Here is a 25,604-nt window from a genome sequence, read left to right as displayed (position 1 = left end):
GACTCAGCGAGGCTGCGAGTCAGAAGGACATCACCAGCTGAGCAGCCAGTGGGCGCTGTGCAGGCAGCTGGTCACTGAAGGCCCTCCTCTGAGGCCAAGATGCACAGCTCAGTCTTCCTTGACACCAGTGAAAGATAGCATGCCGTGCCCATTCAAGTGGTTGGGCGTGTCCTGTGGTCCTACGTGTTGGTTCAGTTTCTTATACAGTGCAGGCACACAGAGCCTAGTATTAATTTTTCAATGAAGTTCCGTACAATTTTACATGGTGGCTGCACCAATTTACATTCCCACCAACAGAGTATAAGAATTCCCACATCCTCAAAATAACATTTGTTATTTGTGGAGTTTTTAATGATAGCCATTCTGACAGGTGTGAGGTGATACCTCATTGTGGTTTTGATTTGCATTTCTCTAATAATTAGCAATGTTGAGCATCTTTTCGTGTGCCTATTAGCCATCTGTATGTCTTGTTTGGAAAGGTGTCTATTCAAATCTTCTATCCTTTTTTTTTCAATTGGACTGTTGTTTTTTATAGTGAGTTATGTGAACTATTTGTATAGTTTGGATATTAATCCCTTGTCGATTACACCATTTACAAACATTTTCTCTCATTTTGCATGTTGCCTTTTACGTTTCTTGATGATATCATTTTCAGAATATGAGTTTTTAATTTTGATGAAGTTCAACTTACCTGTTTTTCCTTCTGTCACTTACACTTTTGGTGTGGTATCTAATCATTGCCTAACCCAAGATCATGAATATTTTCTCCAAAGTTTTTCTCTAAAGAGTTTTATAGTTTAGCTCCTACATTGATGTGTTTGGTCCATTTTGAGGTAGTTTTTGTGTATGGTGTGTTGTAGGAGGTCCAACTTCATTCTTTTGCCTGTGTGTATCCCATTGTCCTGGCATTGTTTATTGAAGAGATTGTTATATGCCTCATTTTATTGTCTTGGCATCCTTTCCAAAAATCAGTTTATCATAATGTGAGGATTTATGCCTGAACTTTAAATTCTGTTCCATGGATCTGTATGTCTGTCCTTATGCCAGTACTGCACTGTGTTAAATACTGTAGTTTTGTAGGAAGTTCTGAAATCAGGAAGTGTGGGTCTTCCAACTTGGTTTTCTTTTTCAAGAGTGTTTTGGTGATTCTGAGTTCTTTGCATTTACATATGAATTTTAGGATCATCTTAACAAATTCTGCAGAAAATAAAGGCAGCTGAGATTTTGATGGCAATCACATAAATCTATAGATCAGTTTAGGGAGTATTGCCAATGTCACAATAGAAAGTTTTCTGATCCATGAACATGAGATGTCCCTCCGTTATTTTTAGATCTTTAATTTCTTTCAACATTGTTTTGTGGTTTTTCAGTGTAGAAGTCCTGCACTTCCTTTGTTAAATTTATTCTTACACATTTTATTCTGTTTGAGGCTATTATACACAGTTTTATTTTCGGATTGTTCATTGCTCATGTATAGAAGTAAAATTGACTGTTATATCTTGAACTTATATTCTGCCACCTTGCTGAACTCCTTTCTTAATTCTAATAGCTTTTTAGATGATTTCTTATTTATACACACAGACACACACGCACACACACATGCATATATACATACACATAATCATGTCATCTACAAATGAAGATAGTTTTATTTCCTTCATTCCAATCTGGATGCCTTTTGTTTGTTTTTCTTGTCTAATTGTCCTGGCTGGAACTTCTAATACAATGCTGGGTAGAGGCTGAGAAAGCAGACAGTCTTGTGTTCTTGATCTTGGGAGAAAATACTCATATTTCACCAATAAGTATAAAGTCAGCTGTGGGGTTTTTGTAGATACCATTTGTCAGGTTGAGAAAGCTCCCCTCCACTGGTAGTTTGCTGAGTCAACACGCTTTCGGTTACTTGCTTGATGTCTGTATTCCCTTGTACACTGTCAGCCTAGGTATGTCTTATTTGTTGCTATCTCCTTAGCATGTAGAGAAACCACTCAGTAATGATTTCCCAAATGACTGAAAGAAATTGTCCTTTCCGGTTTGTGTCTTCCTTTGTCTTGTTCTCATCCCAACTTTTGTAAATATTGTCTTAAACCCACGTCTTCATGCTGTTTTAGCTATTTCTACCTTCTACCACATTGGGATTAGTAGGCAGCAGGTGGTTAACATTATCTTGTTACAATATCTCTGATACGTCATGGTCTGTATCCTTTTATAAAGGCTACCGTCTGACCTGTTAATCCTCTCATCCTTTTGAAATCGGCTTTCCTGAGTCCTGGGCATATTTCAACCCTGCCCAATATCCCCTGACTTCAATACTACAAAGTCAAAGTGATTTCCTTGTAAGATTTCCATCCCTCCCAGGTTCCCTGTTGGCCAGCATTCAGTCCGAAGGGCAGTCCCTCTCCTTGCTCATTTGGTCCTCTGTGCAAGGAAGTGGTCACTAAAACAACGGAAGGCCTTGTCAGATGACCTAAGTAGACTTCTCCCAGAGACTGGGGGGTCACTGAAGCCCCTCGCCGGTCTCCTTTCGCGCTGGACCGCTCCCTGTAGACTGTGTACAAGACGCTTCTACCTACCCTTGGATCCGCCAGGCAAGCTGGGGTGCGCTCCCATTGGGAGAACACTTCCATTCCTCTCTCTCTCTCATCTTTCAACCCATCTGCTCTCCTCTAACTTAGTAAATTGGGATACCAAAATGTGCAACCAGACACATCCTCTTCCCCTACCCCCAGCATATCCGTTTCTTTTGAACAGAGCATGCGCCTCCGTGGTCACACTAGGGGCGTGTTTTATGTTAAAATTGTTAAAAGACAGTCAAGCTCTTACTTTGAAGAATGCTGATACTCAGTGCTTTGGTATACGGTCCTTGGGCGTTTGAGGCTATGTTGAGTGCAGCTGATTTAGAGTCTGAAAGCTCAGTACACGGCAAGTCTGCTGAGAGTTTGTCTAGCTAATGTCATCTGCATTCACGCTGATGAACTGTCAATATGGCAGCGAAGTGCCTTGTTCTAACGAAGTCAGCATTGATAACAGTTTCCCACCACATAGAAATAAAGCGTCTTGAGGAATGGGCCCCCTCCTCCTACTCTGCATCCAGGTGAAATATGAACAGCAGTGGCCCTGGTCCTGATTTACCAATGGCAGTTTTCACAAGAGAGGGTCTCCTTCTCTCCTAATAAATCCATCTCTCCATCCTTCAGACCAAAGAAATTCTTTTTGACAGCTGAGAAGTCTGGATTTGCCTGGATATATGTCTGGATGTGAAAACTCCCCACCTCTTTTGGCAAGCACATGCCTGGTGATTCCCGGGCACCTTTTAAACCCAGGGTGTCCAGCTTTCCAGAGCTCGCTTTTAAAGAGAAATGCATCCAACTAGAACAATAACAGAGACATGCCAAGGGCATAAACCAAGAAGGAGGAGGAGTTGGAATTCAAGAAACAGGAGGTCCAGCACTTGATCCTTCACTAGCTAGGAAGTCAAAGGCCAAGGCTGTACATCTGAACAAGAAGCCCAGCAGGGGGCAGGGCGAGTGACCTTGGGGGAGTAGGGGACCAGTATGTTTATCTACTCCCTTAATCATGGGGAAAATAGTTTTCAGGAGGATTTTGAAATTCTGCTGGAGGATTTTGGAAGAATTATTAGGATAGTGACATAAACTAAGCAGGTTTTTCAAATTAACTTCTGGAAAAACAAAGAATTCTAGAAGAGAGGAAATGTGAAACTCAGAGTATCTCTTCACTCAGCAGTGAACTGTACGTACATAATTGTCATAAAACAAAGATTGAATGCTGATTTAACAAAACACGAGACATAAATACGTTAGAAAATGGAGGGAGAGGAGATACAGTGGAAGTGGGTTAGGAACATCCCAGCCCCATCTTCCATCGTACGACGTCAGTAAGCATTTAAAATTGGCAAGTCAAGGGGTAACCAAGTGAACATACTATTTAGATGTAAGGAAGAAAGCACAGAAGGAAGAGTTTGGAGAGAGGAAGTTTGGATAGGAATGGGGCAGGGGACTGCTGTTTTTTCCTCATGCCTCATAATACTGTTTGAATTTTTTAATTATATACCTTGGGCTGGACTTTCATGAAAAATAAATAAGCAAACTAGCAAATAATCTGAGAGATGGGAGTTTAATATACAAGAGACGAGGAGGGAGACAGAAGAAGAATCAAGACTGCTTCTTTACCACGTGGGCAGGACAGTTGGTTGATTCGAGTTGTGGAAAAAAATATCTACGCAAGAATATCACTTTAATCTAGGAGACGTGCCCTTGAGAAAAGCCACTCTTCCAAGGGGGCCCACAGCTCAGCTGGACCAGAGGACAGAGTTATGGTTATTCTGGCTGCCCCTATTCTCAGCCCTTCCAACCCACCGAGAGGGTTGGAGGAACACCTGCTCTCCAGCTTCCCTTCTACTTTGCGGCGGGCACTCAGGTGCTAAATGAACTGTGGTTTGCACTTAGACAGGGCAGAGTAGGTGGGGAGGGTCCCTCCAGGGTATTTTGAAGAATGAGGTGGAGACATTCCCATCCATTGAAGGCAAAGGTGTGATGGAGCTGGTCCAGCCTTGCCAGCAGGTGGCACATGTGCTCCTTCTGTGGTCTGGTCGTCCTGACCAGCATCTGTGGGAATGGGGCCTGGCCTCTGTGGTCACTCAAAGGAAGGAAAAGCTTCTTTACTTGCCCTGGGCCTTCTGCGTTTGAGTATCTGTGTCTTTCTCTAGGACAGACTCCCAGTGATCACTCAAGAATCTGGCTCTCATCTTGTCGGGCTGTGCTGCCCCTGTGGTTGTGATACTTGGAAGCCTGCTCTGCCTGGAACGTAGTCAAAGCTGCCTTCAAGGAGCCTGGGCTGGATCCTCAGCTGGGTCAGGCTCTCATTAGCCTGAGGTCACAGATCAGGTGACCTGAACACTTGAAGACACCTGCCTCGGATCCCTGGAGAATGAAACAAGAGCTATTCCCTTGTGGGAAAGCAAGGGGAAAGCTGCCTCTCAGTCCCCTCCACCAACTCAATCCATTTCTTGGAAAATCCGGAAGGAACCAGTCAGTCCACCCACAGTGTGCCATGTGTGATATGGGGGCAGTCCAGCTGGGTGTTTGCAGAACTATTCATACTCCCCAGTGTCTGAATCCTGATTGTTTCACAGCCAAATGGCAAAATAAAACAGTTTCCCTAAAGGTCTTCAACTCCTTTAGGACAAATAGGATTTTAGTTCTGGATGAAAACTACATGTGGGGAAGGGGAAATCCAGCCAGCAAGGTAGGCACCTCCCCACTCCTTCCTTCCTTATCCATAAAGTGGTCATCAGCTAGCTCCACAAGGTCATGGCCCACTAGAGTTCAGAAGAGATTCCAAAGAGTGGCCAGGCCAGACCCCACTCAGGAGAACTGGCACTTGAGAACTCATCCATGGAAGCAGCTCTCCGATGAGGAAATCCTTGTGAATGTGTGTGTCAAGAGGACAGAAGGGTAGGAACCTTCCAGAATGTGACCTTTCTGAGCAGAAGCCATCAGAAGGTGGATGGCATGGGCAGGGGTGTGCCATCATGTGAACACCCATGGTCAGGACCTAGGTTAGCATTTGAAGGTGGACTGCATCCCAGTACAAGAAACACACACGCAGTGAGCTAACCTGCATCCCTCGGGGACCACTGCAGTGTCTGAGATCATTTCAGTAGCAGGGCAGGGTCAGACACACAGTAAAGCCTGGGCCAAGTCATTTTGCTTGGTTAACTGGGGTAGAAGGCCATGGTTATCAGCGTGGACTTTGGAGGTCAACAGAGATAATGTCAGCAGACCCAAGTCCTGGGCTATCAGACTGCCCTCTTACGTACAGTCTTCTGCACGTACAGCACTGGTCCTGACAGGTCAACACAGACTCTGCTTAAGAAAGAAAGAAAGGAAAGAAAGAAAAGGAAGGGAGGAAGAAAAGAAAGAAAGAAAGGAAGGAAGGAGGGAGGGAGGAAGGAAGGAAGAAAGAAAGGAAAAGAAAGAAAGAGAGAAAGAAAGGAAAAGAGAGAAAGAAAGAAAGAAAGAGAAAGAAAGAAAGAAAGAAAGAAAGAAAGAAAGAAAGAAAGAAAGAAAGAAAGAAAGAAAGAAAGAAAGAAAAGAAAAAGAAAGGAAGAAAAAGGAAGGAAGGAAGGAAGGAAGGAGGGAGGGAGGATGGAAGGAAGGAAGGGAGAAAGAAAGAAAAGAAAAGCTCAAAAGAATGAATGAGTCACTTCGGCAGGACTCAGAGATGACTTTCAGCTAAACGTCTGGGTACAAAGTCCAACACACCTGCCCACTTGTGCTCTCTTGTGCCTGTGGTCTCCCTCGCCCCTTCCTTCTCCCCATCCCCTGTGCTCCATCAAGGGCCCTGACCTAGAACAGAATCCACCGGGGCCTCAGATACAGGCAACTCAGTTCAATGAGAGGTTTTTCAACCTAAAGCAATGTTCAATTCACCTACATTTTAAATCAGAAATACTGTAACTTGTCCAAAACTAAACATTTAAAACTTTCAGTTTCATACAATAGCCAATTAGGAGGAGGGGTTGGGAAATAGGGATGGGGAGGGAGCGTAGAATAGAAGGAAAGTTTAAGTGGGAGGAAGAATGGAGAAGTTATCATGCAGCGTCAGGCAGGAGAACCGGACCTGCTCGAGGTATTTCAAGGAGGGATTTAACACAGGGGATGAGGTGCTCACAAAGCTGTTAGATTGGCTGGAGGAGCACAGACCTGAGAAGATCACCCCCACTCTCAGGTTCACCACCAGCTTGCAGAGAACCTAGAAGCTGCCGCCACTGCCCTCGCCAGACACTCTAGGGAACGGCCAGAACCATCACAGCTGCCTGAGGCCCTAAGTGGGTGAATTACAGGACAGGACCTCCTACCTGCCCCATGTCTGCCCATCCAGCCAGGGACAGAATGACAAGGCTTCTGTCTCTTTGCTGCCTTCCGAACCCTAAGTGCTTCTCACTGGTGGGACTTGAAGTGTATCTGGGACTCTACTGGGAAGGTAGTTCTTAAGCTCCCAGCCCCTGCCAGATGGGACAGAATATAGAAGGGGGTATATAGAGTGTCGGGTGCCCATACAATAGTCAGCACAGAGGAAAGAGAAAAAGGGGAGAGGGAAAGACAGAAGATGAAAATGGAGAGCTGGCGGGGGGAAGGATGGTTCAGACATGACAGCAGGCAGACAAATGAGACATGGCAGGGAGCAATCTTGACAAAATAAGATGGGAGAGACCAAGGATGTGAGAGAAGTCAGGAGACTAAAACGGAAGGAGGGAGACTTGGGTCTGTGGGTGTTGGGGGGAGGGGTGGCCATCGAGCCCACTCATTTGGGTCTGTTGCCAGCAGAAATGTTGACTTGCCCAACGCTCGTCAGGGCTGTGGCTCTCAAACTTTATTGTGCATTAAAAACCTGGGATAACTTTTTAAAAAAACCTCAGAGATTCTGATCCAGAAAGTCTGATGCTAGACCTGGGAGTCTGCTTTTTTTTTTAAAAGCTCACAAGTGATGCCTGTGGTCCTTGGGTGACATTTCAGGAATCACTGCTTTGCAGCTCCACTGAATGATGGAAATGCTCTGAACAACAGCAGTTGGGGTGGCTATGAAATGGCTAATGCGTTCAAGCTGAAGGTCTGCTCTAGTCAGAGGCCTCCCGCCATCCCACTTGAGGCCACAAGTTGCTACCTGGGATGTCTAAGGTCCCGTCCTCCCACTGCCCAGCTCACTGCTCCCCTTCCTTCCAGCTCCCCAAGAACTGATGTCCTGGTTGATTTTTACCTCTAAACAAGCTAATTAAGCAATAATCCTAGAAGAATCCATCACTCTGACAAGGTTGTTGATTAACCATCCCTCAACCAAGCCAAAAGTGCTTAACATCCCAGCGGAGTGGTCCATAATGAGTACACCAGCGACACTGGGCTACAGCAGAGCAGGTGATGTCTGAATCTGAGCAGACAGATGTGGAATGGGCAGTCTGGCTGACTTTTCAGCCTGATGGAGGACAGTAGAGAGGAGGATGGACAGGCTGGAGGCTGTACTGGCTGGGGCATCCCTCTAGACCATCCTCTCTGAGACCGCCAGAAGTCCCCAGAGGGCTTCTAAGGTTATGCACAAGTCTGGACCATGGGAGAAGGGCCATGTGAAAGGGGCTGGATACAGAGACATAATTCTCCAACTTTACAGCTATCGTCAGCTCCATAGCTGCCGGAGTCAGAAGAGATAGGCAAAACGAAAAAATGACTGCCTTCCAGAGATCAGTTTCAAGTTCAGACTGATATATCTTCTTTTTTCCACACTTAGACTCCTTTTAAACACTCCTCTGTTCCCTTAAAAGATTGACTTTTTTCAGTGCTCGAAAAATAGTCTCTTTGACCAAGCAGGATGTGGTGAAACACTGCCCCCTGATGGTCACAGTTGTTGCAGCTTCGAAGCATCCACCTTGCAATTTGTCCAAGCTGCCTTTTCAGCGGAATCGCCCTATCATCTGTCTGACTCTGTCTTCATCTGAATTCTCATCTCATTCCTGCCCCTTTTTTGCATAAAGAATAGATGATATTGGTAAATACTCTTGAGCCAGGGGAAGGAAACTGACCCCCAGCTGTGCCACACTCATAGGGTCACTGACATGCCACATCATCTTACGTCTTTAAGAGTTTCCAATTCTGTTCAGGCACAAAGGAAAGAAAATAGCATAGAGTAAGTGTTCAATAGTGTGAAGGGAATGAGTGAATGAGCATGCGTAGTGTAAAGATGGGGAGTGTGGCGGAGTGGACAGGGCACCAGGCAAGGACTCTGGAGTCTCAGGTGCAAATCCCAGTTCTGCCTCCATGCGGCTCTGTGTGCTTTGAGGAATGGCCTTCTCTTTCCGGGATACCTTCTTCTCTAAAATGAAGGGGCTGAACTTGGAGATCTCTAAGGTCCCTTCCACAGCACACACTTGGGGAGGCAGGTCCTGAGGCTTATAAGCCAAATCATCATTAAGAGGCAGCAATTAGGCAGGAAAAAAAGATCCCCTAGCCATGCAGCAGCATCAGCTCTTACTGAGACCTACTCTCTGGGGAATTAAAGAGTGCTCCTCTCCCTCAGCCTGGGAGTTGCTGCTCCTTTTATGATGTTTTCAGTGATGGAAATTCAAAAGCCTCTTCACTGTATGTTACAGCATTAGGAATACAGTCTAATATTGTAATAACTTTGTATGGGGACACATGGTTACTAGACTTACCGTGTGATCATTTCATACTGTATGCAAATGTCAAATCATTTTCCAGTACACCTGCAAATAGCGTAATATTGCATGTCAGCTATATTTCAATTTAAAAAAATAGAAATTATACTGTATACATGGAATGAAAAAACAATGCCCCTTCACACATCTGGGGTTGATCATTAGCTTTGACATTGCCCTGGAAAGGTGGAATCAGGCCACAGTGCAGCCACCGATGGTGGTGAGACAGTGCCACCCCGTGGCCACCTCAGCTAATCACAGCCCAGCCCTGCTTCTCAGCCCTTGCCAAAGCCCCGTCCTCCCCAAGGCTAGAAGGGCAGCATTAATTCTCAGTGCGAGTAACTGTTGTCATCCCAGCCTTGCACTCTCGCTTTCTGATCCTACTCCATTTCTTCAAATGGGGGTTTGGCCCTTAAGTCCTTCCCTTATAACTGCCTTATTCTCTGAGACTGCTGTGACTTATGGCATGCAGTCAGGGATGCTAGGTCCATGCAGCGGACAGGATATCCCTACTGAGAAGACGTTCACCACTGAGAGCCTGGGGCCCCACCCACGTGGTCATGCACAGTCCTGCCACACACCCACTTCCACTCAGCCTTCAATAGAACCACACAGCCAGGCCACTGATGGTCCACGCCGAGGCCCGCCTCCCTGCCGGCTGCCGGCTGCCAGCGCTGAGGTGGGACAGAGTGACACAGCCAGCCAGAAGGGAGCCTCGTTGAGCCAGCTTTCTGTTGGGGGTGGGTGGACTTCACCTGTGCTTGCCGATTTGGGTACCAGAATCTTGCCCTGTTGGTGGGATCCTTAGGGTTCATATATCCCTAAGGAACAATGTGGTAGGTTCTTTTTAACAACTTGCCTCCCTCTACTGATACCCCACGAGCCACAAGGAGTGGAAAGAGGGCTGTGTCCTGAAACTTCTGACCTCCCCTCGGGGCCGGGCACTCACGGTGTTTTGGCACAGCTGAGGACACCGGATCTGAGCTCTCAGGTCTTTCCTGGTCCGACATCATTTCCTGTCCTAGAAGAACTGGGTTCCTGCCTCTTGAATCACGTCCCTTATACCTCATTTTTGGTTATTTATTAGTCTTTCTCAAAGTGTAATCTTTGAGTTCTGCACGACTTCCACAGAGGACCATGGTGCTTTCCAGTATGGCTCTGTTCATGTCACCATCACTTCCTATGGCTTCCCCGAGACATATACAAGGGTAACTCTCTGGAATCCCTTGAAGAAGGAAGTCACTCATTCAGGTTGGGGATGTGATTTCTAGAGTCACCACAGCTTCTGATGGTGGATGATTTCCCCCTTGCTATTAAATAGTAGGTGTAAAAATACTTTGTTGGAGCTGGAGAGCAGGTGAACTATCATTTAAAAACACCTACTGTGTATTAGTCAGGAGACAAAAATCAAACTAGCTATTTGAATAGGGAAAATTGAATATGAATTATTAACTAGTGAAAGGTAGTTCACTACTAAAGGGGGAAACAGAGGACACTAAGGAATACGGGAATAGAAAATGCAGGAAGCAGCTGCCACCGCTAAGGATGAGGGAGGTTACCCCAAGATGGAACGGAGAACTTGGATGAGATTCAGACCACTTTGGAGAGGGTGTGGCTACAGCCCACTGGATGGTGAAGTTCATTGCAGCACCAGCCAGCTGGAGCTGGAGCACTGGAGGTCTCCCTGCTCTGATCCAGAAAAAACTCCCTGGAGGAGCACCACGAGGTGAGAGAACCCCGATGCTGCTGTCAGTCACACAGTGGGAAGAAAAAGGCACACTGGAGCCAGGAAGGGGTGCTGTTCCTCTCCATGCCTTGTGGTATCTCTCTAGGACCCTCTACCAACCAAGCCTAACATTTCACCAGCCGGCAAAGGAGAAAGGTTGACAGGGCCCATCTACAGTATTACAAAGCAAGGCAAAGAAGAGTGAATTTGGAGTTGAGAGGCAACCGACTGATGACAGGCACCCCTACTCTGCACCAGGCCCTGGGCTATGCATTTCCTTCATGAATCTCATATAATCTCAAGCATCATTCTTTGAGATAGATATTAAAAGTCCTGTTTTAGTGTTAGGAAGACACTGAAAGCTGGAAGTAACCTGAGAAGGATATGAAGCTAATATACATGGCTGAGCTGGGGTTTAAAATGATGTGTGCGGGACTTATTTGGGGTTCCTACTCCAGCTAACAGTGCCTCTCTCTGTAAAGGAGGAAGGACAGTAAGATGCTGCTCTTCTCCCTCACCTGCCTCCCCCATGAACTCACGGAAGACTTCCCAGCATTGCTGCTTTTTTTTTTTTTTTTTTAATGCGAAAGTTCTGGGGATTGAAGCCAGGACCTCACGCACTGAGCTGTGTCCACACTCCCGGCACTGCTTTGTAGGCTCTCCTCCTTGGAGAGGCAGATGCCCTAGGAGTGCCCTAAGGCGCTGATTTTCAAACCAGAATCCCTGAGAGCTTGGTGATATGGAGGCTCTGGGGCCTTCTGTGCAGATTCCAGTGTGATAGGTTGGGGGCGGGGGTGGGGGTGCTGGAATCCTGATGCATCCAAGAGAAGACCAGCAACCTCCACTGGGCTGGGAGTGGAGAGTGAGATGGGTTACCTGGCCATAGCTGAGGGAGGGGGAATTTCATGCTAACAAGCTCCTCTAGCCCCAGGGCACTGCGGGAAGGTCAGTATTGATACCTGGCCTCTGAAATGAAAATCAGATAGGGCATGTTGATCTGCTTCACGGGTGATGAGGTCATGATGGCTCTAAGAGGCCACATTGATTCCTGTTTATCAGCTGGAAAATTGGAAGATGGGCACCAGGACCCCGGGCCCCCTTGCCGGGCCGCCCTTTAGGCATATCCCCAGGCAGGGGGTGTTTCCGCACTGCAGCATGCTGGGAGTCCCATCTGCTTGGAAATAAGGGCCATCAATGAGGAAACCGGGGGTCCGCCCAAGGGCACCCAGACACGGGGTGGAGCTGAAATCCAGGCTCCGGATTTGAAGCCCCTGTAGGCAGAAAGCTGGGCCAGACCTGAGGGGCTGTGCATTTGCTCCCGGGCAGGGGCAGGTGGTAAGGGGTAAGGTGCTGAACCAGAACTCAGGCCAGGAAATTCCAGAAGTGCCCATGCAGGGAGAAGGGGAGGCTAAGCCCACACCCTGACCCCACCAGACACGGTAGGAGGTGAGAGAGTTTGAGGGGAAGCCAGGGACGGGGCCTTTTTAGGGAACACTAATCCAGTTCACCAGTGACTGGGGCCCCATCAGCGTTACAGTAGCTGATCATTTCTCCTGAGTCCCTGTAGAGATGGCCACCTGTAAATCACGTCCAGGAAGGGAGAATTCAGAAATGTCTCAAGTTCAGTCTGTTCAATTCTACAAAAGCATGAAAACAGCTTAGACTCTTCCTTGTCACAGAGCCCCAGAGGCAGAAAACCTCAACATCGTCTGACTTGGGCCTTGTGAATACACAGCAAACACTAGCTGAGGCGTGTCTGTGACCCCCACCAGCTCTGCCTTCTCAGGGTGATCTCCAGTGGCCGGCTGCTGCCTGTCCCGTGGCGGCCCCCCACCCACCCTGTATAGAGTTAGATCCCCACTACCTCTGGGCTGTGGCCTGGGCCCTAGCCCTCTAGCCTAGCTGCTTTCTGTAAACAAGCATTTTAAAACACCGCCTCTAGTCCAAACCCATGGAGTTATAACACTGGGAGGGAGCCCTGGTGTAAGCTGTGGACTGTAGGTGATGATGACGTGTGAGGGGAGGTTCATTGATTGTAGCACGTGTACCACTCGGTAGGGGATGCTGTGGGGCTGGAGGGTAGGAGTGGGTGAATAAGGGTAGATGGAACTATCTATAACTTTCCCCTCAACTTTTCTGTGAACCAAAAACTGCTCTAAAAATGAGCCTATTTAAAAGAGAAAAAAAATTACTGCCTCCTAATGTGGTTGTGAGAATGATTAAATAAGGTAACATTGTGAAATGGCCCAGCCCAGGCTTTGGTGCACAGCCGGGTCCCTGGCAGATGAATGCAGGGTTGGGTATCACCTCATAAGTTTGGTGCAGACCCAGAAGGACCCTGAAACAGTGGAAGAAGCGTGTTGCTCATCTCTGTCACCCCATCTCCCTCGGGGAGCCCCCTGCAGGCTGGGGGCAGGTGTAAGAATTGAGGACCAGACTGAGCCAAGTGTCCTTAATAAATCAGGAGACAGGACAACAAATATGGCCCAGGTCTGGATATGATAACAGACCCTTGTCTAGGATTTGGAGGACCAGTCCCTCCCTCTCTGCTTCCTTCTCTCCAGATAAACCTCATAGCCAACAGAAGGAACCAGAAGGGACTGGCTCTTTGGCAAAAGCATGAATCTGGCTGGCCCCTCCTGTGCTCTACAGTCCTCACTTGCTCCCCAGTGCCTTCACCTGGCACATAGGCCTTCCCTCACTTCCTCTGCCTGCAGCCTCTCTGAATAGCATTTAGTGGTATAGAAAGAGAATGGACAGGTATCTGGAGACCCAAGTTGTCAACCCAACTCTGTGGAAGCTGTGTGACCTTGGGAGCACCTATTCTCCTCTCTGTGCCTCGGTTCCCCCAGATCGGATGCCTTCCTCCCTTCTTTCACTGAATACACTACTGAGTGCTGACTATGAGCATGATAAAATCTCTAAAGTCCTTCCTATCATGATACTATGTTTTATTTGATGTAGTTCAAATGCACTGGAAGAAATACACAACACGGGCACAAAGTATAAAAGTGAAAATGGAAAGTTCTCCTTAATCATGGTTCCCAGAGATGTGCATTTCCTTCTATGCTCTGCCTTTTGAATCCCCACTTCTGTGCCCACCTTTGTTTGCAAAGTGCTTAGATAACTCTGAAGATTGCAGGGCTCTGCCCTTGCCCTCACTAGCTGTCCAGGGCTGATCCTGGACAAAACTGGATGCTTCTTGACCAAAGCTCTTGATTCCCCCTGAGTCTTCAGGGGTCACACCTGTCCTCCCTGCCAAATCCCCTCTCCTGTGAGAGGATCCAGAGCTTCTCTGCGGAAAGCACATGATGCTCAAACGAGCATGAGCTCGGCTCCAAACAGATAGGGTTCCAGTTCTAGCTCCAACATTTCCTTGCTGTGTGATCTTGAGAAGTTACTTAACATCTCTGAACCTTGCTGTCTACTTGGTAGAGAAAATAAATCTCTACCTGAAAGTGTCTTGTAAGATTGCATAAAATGACACAAGTAATGTTTCTGGCCATGTAAATAGCAGTACACATTTATTTAACATGAGCTGTTAGGTGTCTTGCCCTTACCTGAGATAATCCACGTAAAGTGTAGGACGGTGCCTGGGTAAGAACGCCACATCCTTTTCCTCACCCTCTTTGATGGTTTTGTTTCCTTCCTTGTGACCACCAGGTGGCAGCATGGGGCTGTGGGACAGAGCCCTTTTTCTCAGTCACCACACAGAAGGTGAGTGCTGGCAGGGACCCTTGGGTGACAGTAACTGCAGACTGTTTACTGAGCTTTTACCACACTGGGTGCTGGGTTATGGGGGGCACTTCACAAACACCTTTCTTTAACCCTGGTGAGCTCATATGGAAGGAGGTTCAGTTACCTGCCTCATACAGGGGAGGGATCCTGGGCTCAGGAAGGAGGATCTGTAATGGGGCAGAGCCTGGAATCAAGCATCTCCCCTGTGGGCACTTGCCCACTGTGCTTGGCAGCCTCCGCTAGGTTCCAGGAGCCTCACTGGCTGATGAGGACAGTGAGGCCCAAGGAGGGACTGGAAGCCAGGGCCCCGACCCCAGGCAGGCGCCCTTTCCCACGACCCAGGGAGGGTCGCCTTGGCCAACGCCCCCACTGCTGTGAGGCTCAGCCCGGGCTCTCTGGGGGCTGCTGGGCACCCCAGGAAAGCAAACACCCGATTTCATGTTTCTGTCTCATCCAACAGGACCCCTTCTGATCCCCAATAATCTTCACCCCTGGGGGCCGCTGTGATTTGTGGAAAACTTCCTCCAAATCTCCAGCTAATCCTTCTTTGACTGAACTCTTTAGTGATTGCATTTGAGGCTGGTGGCCTTTAATCTCTTCGGCCCCAAATATTCCTGGGGAGGCACACATGCAGACCTGTGTCCTGCTGGGGCCTGGCGGCCAAGGGGCTGGGCTGGGCATACCTGGGACCACCAACTTTTCCCTCAGCACCTACCTTCTTTTCTCCCTCCTACGAGTCTCACTGGGCAGCAGGCCAGGAGAAGCCTGGGTCTGCGTGGTGGTTCCTGGACAGGGTAGCTGACCAGCCACTGAGAAGCCGGGGTCCCCCGCCCTCCAGACTGCGTGGTTCTCAGCGGGATGCTCTTGTTTGAAGTTAGGGCCTCAGTTTCCTCCTCTTGTAAATGGAGATAAAAATAGTTGTTTCATGGGGATGCTAAGGAGAGTTTACAAAGGTAACATATTTAACGAGCTTAAGGCAGAGCCTGAAAGCTAACAAGCCATCAGAGCTGGTTGGTAAGGTTAACCTAGAGAGTCTCCCTGCACCCCAGTGACGACCTCGGCCCTCCTCTCTCTCTCCTGCCTCTGGCGGCGTGGACCCCAGGATGGCAGCTCCCCAAACAGGCCGAGCGGTGCAAGGGTGGAGGAGCCACTGTGGGCCGTGCAGGGTCCAGGGGACACAGCAGCAGTTCCAGTGCTGAGGAGAGGCCCAAGGACCCGCCGCTCTGAGACAGTGCACCAGTGCAGGAGAGATGCCTGGTGTGGCCACGGTCAAGTTTGGGGCTCCAGCTCTTGAGAGATGTAGGGGTGCAGGGCCAGGGAGGCAGGCGGGCTGGGGTGGGGCAGCCTCCGTATCCCTGGCAGGAATGGTCCAGCCCAGCCAGACAGACAGGGTGGTGCCCAGCACCGCCCAGGCAGAGGGAGTTTACAGAGAGACATTGCAGGTGGCAACTGCATGAACTAGGATAAATGATTTAATCTTTCAGGCAAATTTGCAGTATCTTTTGCAGCCCACAAGTCAGCAGGTGCCCCCACCCTTCGGAAGGAGATAAGACTGGCTCAGATTCACTGTGGGAGTTCCGCTCCCTCCTGGAGACCTAATCCCACCTCCTAACCTCCTGCCTCCCACTTTCCACCGCTGCCCTGGGCTCCCAGGTGTGCCGGCATCTCCTCCCAGGTGTTGGTCTCATCATGGAGTCCTGTTTCCTTTCCCTGTGTCCATGCTGTACTGAAAACCAAAGGTAAAAACTAGTATCTCTCACACTTTTCAGGATAGAAGTTTCCAGGCCTTTCTCGGGGATCATGCCCTGCTTAGCCCAAAGTGCAGAAGCTGTTCCTTGGCCAGCCAAGAGCCGCCTCCACCACGGAGACCCCTGCCATGCTAGTCTAGCTACACACGGCGTTAGCTTCTACCCTGGCCCAGAGGATCCTGGCAGCTCATGTGTCAGGTACAGAGGCCATGGTTCCCATCCTACAAAGTGTGTCTTACTGACGGTGTCTCTCACTCCTCTCAGCCTGGAAGTCCTCACCATTCTGTTCACTGGAGTTTCTCCGAGGAGCCTGGCATATAAAGAGGCAAGGGATACAATATGGGGTCTTTGTTCCTAGGATTAAAGTAGATGGCATTAGGGAGAGGGTATAGCTCAGTGACTTGAGTGTGTGCTTAGCATGCACAAGGTCTTGGGTTCAATGCCCAGTACTTCCACTAAAAAGAAAAAAAAATGCATGGCATTCAATCAATACTTTTGTAACATAATGGAAACATTTTGCTCACAATAAAACTTCATGCAGGAACCCAATACGTATAAAAACGGTGAAAAGAGAAAGGCTTGGCTGACTCTGGAGGAGGCAGAGGAAATAACCCTAATCCTGGGCTTAATTCCACCCTTCCCCCACCCTCACCGGGCTCAAAGGTCCCCAGGCTCCCGAGAGCAGAAAGGAAAATTAAGATGTCTCTTTCACCAAGATAAGTACGTCCCCTTAATTCTTCCTAAGACAGATGCAAATTAAAACTGCACTGAAATACTGTTTTTGCTCCAGCAGATTTTAAAGACCCAAAAGTATGGGAACGCTCTATCTGGGCCAAGGTGAGGAAAACCAGCACTCTTATGCACTGTAGGTAAGGCTGTGAATTGATGTAGAGGGCTGTTTGGCACTACCTCGAATACCAATACACATATCCTGAGACCCGGATAGTCCATGAGCAGTAATTTCTGCTGCAGCTGATCTCTGCACAGAAGGGAAATGACCTTACCACATTGTTCGTAAACAACGTAAAAGGCAGGAAACAAGTACATGGCCGTCAACGGGGAGTGACTAGAGAAACGGCAGCCCATACAGTCGGGCCCACTGTAGCCACTAAAATAGGAAAAGATCAGGAAAAGATCTCCAAAACATATACTGCTAGGTGGAAAGAGCAAGGCGATAGGACAGTGTGTGAAGTGCACCACCATCTGTGTAAAAATAAGTGGGGAAACAATAGAGGTATTTTGTTGCAATTGCATAAAATATTTCTGAAAGAATAACAAGAACCTTGTATTGCTGACTTCCTATAGTGAGAACTGGGTGGTGGAGGAAGAGGAACGGGACAGAAACTTTTTATTAAGTAGCCTTTTGAATTTCAAACCATATGATAGTATATCTTATTCAAAACTTAAATTTAAAAATACATGCAAGAACAAAGAACACACAGAAAACTGTCTCATGAGAGAAAACGAAAACTTGTGTTAGTCTCTTGCTTTAACTAGGCCATAGAGTGATTTGTACTCTCAAAGAATCCAAAGTCAAGAGACAAATTCTATTTTTAAAGATTTCCTAGCATTGCTCAATCAAGTAAGCTTCTAGACTTTAAACACAAAAGGCTGTCAGATTTCTGACTCCTGCTTAGAGTGTAATAGCATTGCTCTCACCCTTACCAAAAAAAAGGCTGAATAATTTACAAAATGACACTTTTTCTTGAGCTCATCAAAGAACGGAAATGGAAGGAAATAAACTAAGCTGAAATTTAAGGAAAAACAGGCACCTCCAGGAAGAGCTGGGACACAGGTCCTTGCTTACCTGTTATAGATAGATGTTGGACGCCATACAATCTGGCAAGAAGAATCCAACCGAACCTTGCAATGAATCGCTAAAGGCCACATGTGGGACCTGCATGAACGCACAGACCGCATGGGGGCTGCAGGCTTCAGGGAAACGCACGCCCACTCGCAGACTCTTCTCCGTGGAACACACTGAATGCTCACGAGAAAGGTGAGGGGAGGGCGAGAGACCAAGAAGCCCTCTCTCTCGGTTCAGGTCTTGGGGAGGGGAGCAATGCTACCAGAAAAGCATGAAGTCCCACACAAATTCTTCTCTTTATATCCCTAATGAGAATATATATCTATATCTATATCTATATCTATATCTATATCTATATCTATATCTATATCTATATCTCCACTGGGAAAAGGGCAGCAAACCATGCTGTCCGTAGGGCACAGGTGACAATCTGGCAGCTGAGAGAAGGAAAGAGTTAAAGCCTCTACCCCGGGGTGTGGGGGGCAAAACTACAGACAGAACAGTAAGTACCCTACAGATGAGGAGGGCACGGAATCCCTGAAACATCCCCGTACCAAGACAGCACCTGCCTAAGACTGAAACAGAAGCAGAGCAGCAGAGGCCGCCCCTCCCGACCCCCACCCCACCCAACCCCAGGCTAATTAGTGTCGAGGAACCGCTAACAGCAGTCCGTTGCAGGGAGGGCCTGAAGAGAAGTTTCCCCAAAGGGACAGGCACAGAGGGCAGCTCTAAAGTCAGGGCTTGCTGTAATGACAGTTCACCCCAAGTTGATCTGTGCGTTTTGTGCAATTCCAATAAAACTCCCTGCAAAATTGTTAGTAGAAATTGACAGGCTAATGCTATCATGTATGTGGAAAGGCAGAGGAACTTGAAAAGCTACACCAATTTCGAAAAAGAAGAGCAAAGTTGCATTATCTGATTTCAAGACTTGATTTTCTATAAAGCCACGATCATGAGGTCAGTGTGGTTTTGGAGGAAAATATATATTAAAAATATTAGTATTACCGTTTAATAATGTATGTGAATAAATATATTTATATATGTATACTTTTGGATAAAAATATATTTTAATGTAATATAAAAATATATTTTATATGTATAACATATATATATCTCATTGGTACAGAATAAAGAATCCAGAAGTAGATCCACATGTTTAGCCAACTGATTTTTCACAAAAGTCCAAAGGAATTCAATGGAGAAAGAATGTTCTTTTTCATAAATGATGCTGAAACAATTGAATTGCCATATGCAAAAAAAAAAAAAATCAAACAGCAAACCTTGAGCCATAATTCTCACACTATAGAAAAATTTCCTCAAAGTGGATCTAAAGGTACCTAAGTGTAATACCTAAAATTATAAAGCTTCTAGAAGAAACAAAGAAAATCTCCATGACTCCAGCTGCCTGTAGCTCACACCCTGGATCTGTGCATGATGCAGCCACAGGGGCCCCAGGTCCTGTCTCCCGAGGTCCCTGATTTACTGCGTGGAGACCTTTGCAGGTTATTGGTTATTTTTGTGTAAATGCAGAACCGAAGGTGTTCATCCTTGTAGCAGCTCCTTCTGTTGTGTTTCTCAAGCTTGCGCAGCCAGCCTGAACCTTGCTTCGGATTTCTCACCCCCATGCTCAGCCTTGGGTCAGCTGTAAGCCTGACATGTCTGCTCGGGAACGTCACCGAAGCCAGAGAGCAGCTGCTCATTCCAGCCCCCCGCCCTGGCAGGTACGGCTCACCTGATTTTCTTCCTGATTAGCGCGTGTTCAGTGAACTTGGAAAGGGGAAAGAAAAAGACCAAACTCACAATTTCTTCACTGAGGGTTTAGTCATTTATTCAACTTTTCTCTATTCTCTCTGTCTGCTTTTCTGTCCATTTATCTACCACGTTAACTAGGCCTGAGTCAACCACAGAATCTCAGAGTGGAAGCTGTTGAACCACGGGTCTGTGTATCTGCGTGTGTATGTGCATGGGTGTGTATATACAGAAGTGTGTGAGAGGCAGAAACAGAGGCAGGAAGAAATGAATAGGAATGAGAAACTGAAAAACTTTTTTTCTTGGAGGGAAAGAGCCAGAAATTACATCCGTTGAAAAATATCCTGCCTCTCTCACAGATAAATATAGCGACATGGGTAGATGTGTCACCAAATGAAACTTGCAAAACAAATCCGGGAAGAATCACGTGAAGAGGCTGCCACTGCTGGCTCTCCCCTGTTGCTCCACTGGCCCCCCGTGCCCTCCACCCCATGTCCCCCACCCCACCGACCCCATGCTCCTGACCACAGGCAGGAGGAAGAGCAAGGAGGGAGGTCTGCGCCCAGCCTCCCCTTGCATCACTGTGAAGGGGAGGAGTAGCCAGAGAAACGGTGCTCCTTAAAGGGCTGCTGGCCAGAGGGGCCAGGTCGCCAGATGTTCCTGTATTGGGAGCACACGTCTCTCTGTTACAGGGGAGTGAAAGCTCAGAACAGGAGGGCAGCCCCACAGGCTAGAGCAGGTAGTTGAAACTAAGAAACCATGACTCAGACTCAAGGATGTCATTAAAATTATTTGGCCACCAGTACAACAGAGGCACCTACCAGCCAGAATGGACTCCAGTCCTTGAGAAAGGGGAGGTATGGTCACCACGCCCTGCATACTAGCTGAGACTCCCCTTAGACCCACATGCAGTCAGTCCTTCCAGCAGCCCTATGAGGTAGGGATTGGCATCCAATTTTTCAGATGAGGAGACTAAGGACAGGAGTGATTTGGAGATCCATCTGAGGTCCCGTGGTTGGTCCTGGCAGAGCTGCACTGTCTCTACCCAGAGTGTCAGCGGAGGCCACCTGCCTCTACATGGGGGAGAGTAGACACTCCACTGGCTTCCCATGCCAGCCCTGCCCGCCCGCAGAAGCCTCAGCCAGCTGTGGTCCCTGCAGGAGCAGCACCTGGGTCCTAAGCCCTGTGAAAACAGAGGGTTGTCCGATCGTTGTGGGTCTTCTAGGAGGAACGATGGGGTGATTTTGCAGTTGTGAGGTTCTTGGTAACTAGCAGTCCCCTCACCTCCTGACTCAGCCTGGAGCCCCCCTCCAGTGCCTCAAGCATCTGTCCCTCCAACCCCGCTGGAGGCCAGGGACACTTCTCTTACTTGGCCAAGCAATAGCACCTTCAGCTCATGGGCTCTGAGCTCCGATGGGAAGTTTCTTAATATCTTTTGGATGATGTTCAAACCGACCGGGATTCCAATCCCACCTTGGCCACTCCCCAGCTCTGCAGCCTTGGGAACAGTAATGCCTTTATATTAGTTTCTTATTGCTGCTGAAACAAATGACCACAAATGTAGTGCCTTAAACAACACAACTTTATCATTTTACAGTTCTGGAGGAAAGGTGCCAGAATCAGTCTCACTGGGTTAAAGTCAAGGTGTCTGCAGGGCTGCGCTCCTTCTGGATCCAGGGGAACATCCATTTCCTTGCCTCTTCCAGTTTCTGGAGGCTTCTTGCATTCCTTGGCTCGTGGCCCTGCATCACTTGGACCACTGCTTCCATCACTGCATCTCTCTCCAATTCCGGCCCTCCTGTCTCCCTCTTATAAAGATCCTTGTGATTACCTGAGGTCTCTCTGATAATCCAGGATAATCTCCACCCCCACCCCCTAGTGCTTAATCACATATGCAAAGCCCCTTTGCCATGTGTGGGAACGTATTCACAGGTTTTGTGGATCAGGGCATGATCATCTCAAGGGAGGGGAGGAGCATTACTCAGCCTGCCACACCTCACTTTCCTCATTTGTAAAAAGAGGGTGGTCATCGGTATCTCACAGGTCTGCTGGGAGGACCAATTACATTACAAAGTGGCTAGCCCAGTGCCTGGCACAAAGTTTAAAACGAGGTCCTGAAAAGGAGATCTCTGCCCTCCTCCCTCCTGGAAACTCTGGTGCCTGTTCCCAGGCCTGGCTCTCAGTGGAGGCTTCAGGAATCCCTGTTGAAATAAGACATGGCGGTGATGGATGGCTCTAACCTCCCAAACGCTGAGGCAGGGCTGTTTGCAAATTTAAAGGCTTCTAGGCAGCAGAGGGAAGAGTTTGAGCAGAAACATGGAACGGTATGTTCAGGGACATCAATTCCAAGTGGTTTCTGTTGGGAAAGCTGAACAGAGAATCATTCCATCTGCATTCCCCATGTCAGAACTGCTCTCCCAGGTTGGCTTGGCTGAGACCCATTCCAGCTCTGAGCACCTCTCCCTGGAGGCAGCGGTGGGGCCTTCTGCGAGGGGGCAGGGCAGACAGAGCACCACATCCTTGCTCACTACCCAGGCATGGGGCGGGGGGGGGGTGATAGCTGCAGGTGACAGGGGCTGGAGCAGCAGGTGGCTAGTCTAGGAGCACAGATGTGAAGGCCCCATATTCTGGAAGGAATTCAGAGCACTGAGGATGTTGTGTTCTTCATGGGGGAAGCAGAGGACAGGGAGGGGGCCAGCACCCCAGGAAGCCCCCCTGATTCTCCCTGTACCAGAAGGCTCTCAGGCAGCATAGTCTAAACCCATTTTTATCCAATACTCTTTCTTTGTTTGTTTTTGGTTTTTATTTTTTTAATTTTGTTTTTTATTGAAGTGTAATTGATTTACAATGTTAGTTTCAGGTTTACAGCAAAGCAATTCAGTTATACATATACATACTTTTTTATTTTAGATTCTTTTCCATCATATGTTATTATAAGAAATGGAATATAATTCCCTTTGTTGTACAGTAGGACCTTGTTGTTTATCTGTCTTAAATATGTTAATGTGTATTGAATCCAATACTCTTATCAGTAAAACATCTTTTAGCATGCCCTCCAATAAATGCATATTTATTTCTAAATTATATGGCATAAATTACTGCCCAAATATATTATGCACATTAAAACTTTCAAAAAATGTAAACTCAGCAAACTAAAAAGCTAAAAATAAATGCCAAGAGGAGCCCGCCACGTTGATCTCGCACTGGATCGGTGGGCGCGCCCACTTAGGACATCGCGTGAACCGCACTTGCACCTTGGTGCTCTTCTGTCTCCGTGACTCTTGCCTATTCGTGTGTTCATTTCAGTGAGCCCCTCTTCTGCCAGGCAGGCTTGCAATCCTGTGTCTCTGGCTTATAAAGTTACCAAGGACTAAGAGCACTGATGCTTTTGGATGGTGCAAAGTGCACGGTGCAGAGCCGGTGCCTAATTAAGTTGTCTATTAAGTATTTTCTGAAGATGTACTTTGAGCCCAGCTTTGTGGCAGGCACTAGGGGCTCAAAGAGCAAGTCATAGTCCTTCCTGGGAGCTCTGCGGCGCAGTGGAGTTTGAACTGTTCTTGGGGGTGACTAGGCCATGTGAGGCCATGTGCAAAGGCCCAAGGCCTGTAGGAGCCTGGGAGTTTGGGTGTGGTCACTGGGTGGTTCTGGCTGGAACTCAGGAGGGAATGGAAGGAAATAGTGAGGAGAAGATGGGCACTAGGCAGGAGGCAGACCTCGAAGGTTCTAGGTGGGGAGAGTGTGCGGGCAGTCCTGCCTATGTGGCTCTCCCACCCTCGGGCCCACTCAGAGTACCCTTTTCTCCAGGGACCAGAGGGCTCTGGAGGAGGCACCCAAAACTGCATAGGAACAGAGAGGCCCTCTCAGCCCTGCCCCATCTCCAGCACCAAGAAGCAATGGGCCCAGGCCAAAACCAGAGGGGCTGGAGATCAGGGTTTTAGTCACAGACTGGCCCACCAGTCCCGCAAAGCTAACTGCCCTGTGAAGCCACCGTGGGGCTTCATGTGGCTTGAGCATGGGGCACCTCTGACTGCCGTCGCAGCTCTGCATGGGGGGCCAGCTTCAGGGCCAGTGCCTCCACTCACCCTCCAGTGAGTCCGTGGCTCCCTGAGGTGGGGGCCCGGGGCTCTTCCAGCTGAAGGCGCGGTTCCCTGGACAATCTTCCAGAGCAGGGAGAGCTCCAGGCTGAGCTGGGCATGTCCGATTTGGGCGAAGGAGCTTTAACCCTTTCACTGGAAAGTATTTCATAGGCCAGAGGAAGAAAGCTGTGAGGACACTGAACCCCTGAAGCTGCGACTGGGGGCTGCCCACAGGGAAAAGAGCCATAAAGAAGGAGTCAAGGGCCCCCACACCACCCTCCCCGGTGCAGCCCAGGGCCTTGGGCCTGGAGAACTTGTGTGCTCTGCCCTCTGCCTGGGGCCCCAGGCCTGAGGTTTCAGGCCTCACTGTGGGAGGGTGTGCACAGACACCGGACGTGGGGCATCAGATTTGGCCTCGCCCCAGAGGCTGGGGAGAGTTGAGAGAAAAGTTGCTTGTTGTTTGCTTGCAGATCAGTAAGAACATAAGGAGGTTGTAGGAGCCGGGAGAGGGCCGGAGCGAAGGGCCAAAGCGAAGGCCCGGAGGCGCCTGCCGGGCTGGGTCAGGATGAGCAGTTTGCTCTGTGTCTTCAAGGAAGTAGCAGAGGGCGGATCTGCAGTCATTTGCAAGTGGCCCACAGTGGAGGGCTGGAGGGGACATCTTATGGAAGAGTTTGAAGCAAAGGCCAGTATGGTCCGTGCAAGCTTGGGAAACAGGCTGGAGAGGCCCGTGCTAGTCCACTTCAGGACACACCAATCCACAGAGCCCCAGTGCAGGGTCACCCTTGGGAGGGGGCCGTTTCCATGGACCACCTCTGGGGTTGCCAGGGCAGCGGTGGGGAGCATCTCCGACACCAAGGTGGGAAGACTCCTCGCTGCAGCTCGGCAGTGGCAGGCGAAGCAGAGAGAGCCTGCAGGCAGGAGATCTGTGGTCCCCTTGTTTACAGACTGGGTGGCAGGAGCTATGACACAGCCCAGAGGGTTCACTGAGCCCTCAAGGGTGAGAACCACCTGCGGCTCAGACTGGGTCAGGCTGGAGGAGAGGGGAGGAGAGCTGCCAGTGTTGGCTCTGCCCCTGACCCCCTGAGACCCGGCTTTGGGCTCCTTATCTGGTGACAAGGAGGGTGGGTGGCACACCCTCCGTGGTTCCTTCCACTTGGACATTCTTGGTGCTGTCTGGGCTCATCCAGGCCCCGTCCTGGCTTTTCCATCTTCCTGCCGGAGCTGGGAGCCCGCCAAACAGTGGGCCCCCCGAGAGGTGACTGGGCACCGCTGTGGGATTTCTGACAAGTTGCAAACAAATAGCAGTTCCTCCCTGAGAAGCAGGGGAGGCATGTTGCTCCCTGTTCCCCCGCCCCACCCCACCGCAGGCGCAGGGGAAAGTGACCCCTGTGGCATTCTGTGAATGAGTCTGAAAACAAACCACTGGAGGGAGAGGAAAGAATTCTCTCATCCCAAAATAGCTCTCTGAAGGCTGCCTAATCGCATGCCTTTGCAGCAGAAACATTCTGTTATTTTGACAGAGCAGAGCAGGCCACCT

At 48.7% G+C, this 25,604-nt stretch overlaps 1 protein-coding gene across 2 annotated transcripts in view; it reads left to right on the top strand.

The window, feature by feature from the left end:
• The window catches only part of CAPN13 (calpain 13), a 132,128-nt gene extending 126,174 nt beyond the window's left edge, over positions 1 to 5,954 (top strand). For both annotated transcript variants that reach the window (XM_032497297.1, XM_014557942.2), the window contains one exon: positions 4,724 to 5,954. The gene's annotated coding sequence lies outside the window, so the exon portion shown is untranslated. The remainder of the gene's footprint in view (positions 1 to 4,723) is intronic.
• Positions 5,955 to 25,604: the final 19,650 nt, after the last annotated feature.

Source organism: Camelus ferus, chromosome 15 (assembly GCF_009834535.1).
Source record: "Camelus ferus isolate YT-003-E chromosome 15, BCGSAC_Cfer_1.0, whole genome shotgun sequence".
NCBI classification, from domain to species: Eukaryota; Metazoa; Chordata; class Mammalia; order Artiodactyla; family Camelidae; genus Camelus; species Camelus ferus.
Note: the sequence above shows the minus strand (reverse complement) of the source record. Positions and strands in the feature narration are given on the sequence as shown.